The 1,214-nt window shown below is 36.9% G+C and overlaps 1 long non-coding RNA gene across 1 annotated transcript; it reads right to left on the minus strand.

Annotated features, from left to right (window-relative positions):
* Positions 1–108: 108 nt before the first annotated feature.
* Positions 109–967, minus strand: LOC113473570. The gene is made up of 2 exons (XR_003395509.1): positions 767–967; positions 109–502 (listed from the first exon to the last, which is right to left on the minus strand). It is a non-coding gene; the product is annotated as an uncharacterized LOC113473570 (long non-coding RNA).
* Between the last annotated feature and the right edge of the window lie 247 nt (positions 968–1,214).

The following is a 1,214-nucleotide window of genomic DNA, read 5'->3' on the forward strand; positions in this document are numbered from 1 at the left end:
AATGATATTGCACACACAACTGAAGTCCATTTTAGGAATTTCATAAAGTTGACAATGTTTAGTTACCTTGGAAAAAAAATTCTCACAACAAAATTAAAAAAAGGGGGAGGGGGAAGGTGATGATATTAGCATTGTAAAACAGTCATCATTGGAGGACAATATTAAAACGAGTGGAACAAAAAAGGATAGGAAAAAACTTTGTACAAAAAGTCAAAAGAAAAAAAAATGTTCCAAGAGAGGGTAAACAAAAATTTAAAGAAGGAATCATAAGGATAATGGGAGAGATCCAGAGCATGAGGTACACACAAAAACAAGACACAATCAGTACATCAATCTCATAAATGTTCATATAAAACTCAACAGGAGTTCTGTGAGGTGTAATATGATAGGGGTCAGTGTTTGTATATTTCCTGAACAGCATACACACGCAAGATGAAGCATCACCTTATAAGCCGTTTAGCTTAACATCGGCAGCAAAGTTTTCATCCATATTTGTTGGATCCTGTGGACAGAAAAGACAGGACAGATATGGTTAGTACACAGATAGTGTGTTCAAACGGGGTTGAAATATCAAACTAATTTCTCCATAAAACAATATTTTCTGGAACTAAGAGGGGTGGGTGCTTTGACTATTGATACACAGTACACTAGATCTCTTTGAATGCTATACAAGAATGGCTAATGAGATATTATGCCTCAGCCCCACCAAGTTCTGTATGCTTATTGAGTAATGGAAGCTACAAAAACAAAGGAAAATATTACCAACCTCTTCTGGTGTGTTCTGTGTATATTCTGTTCTTGCAGCTGAGAACATTGTGGAAACCAGTGCCTTCTGTTCCTTGAATAGCGTCCAAGCAGCTTCATCATCTTTCTTCTCTCGGGCATCATAGAACAGTTGATACTTCTTCTCAATTTCAGCTTTCAGGGATTCTCCAACCCATGGCTTTGACAATTCCTCGGCCTATATACATGTTAGCAAATGTTATGGAGGGGCAGCAGGGGGGAAAGAAATGTGACAACAGATAAATGTAGATATGATGTTGAAATATGGTGTGTGTGACCCATTCAAATGAATTACTTACACTTTCACAGGAAAGGATAAGAAGAGGAAATTTTGGGTTTAGGATTCAACAGCTAGCAATCTTTTTCAGGAAGAATATTAGGTACTGAATGAAGTAGAAGTCTACCCACTTGTGCATAAATTTCTAATTCCA

The sequence above is a fragment of the Diaphorina citri genome, unplaced genomic scaffold (assembly GCF_000475195.1).
Source record: "Diaphorina citri unplaced genomic scaffold, Diaci psyllid genome assembly version 1.1 scaffold43501, whole genome shotgun sequence".
NCBI lineage: Eukaryota > Metazoa > Arthropoda > Insecta > Hemiptera > Psyllidae > Diaphorina > Diaphorina citri.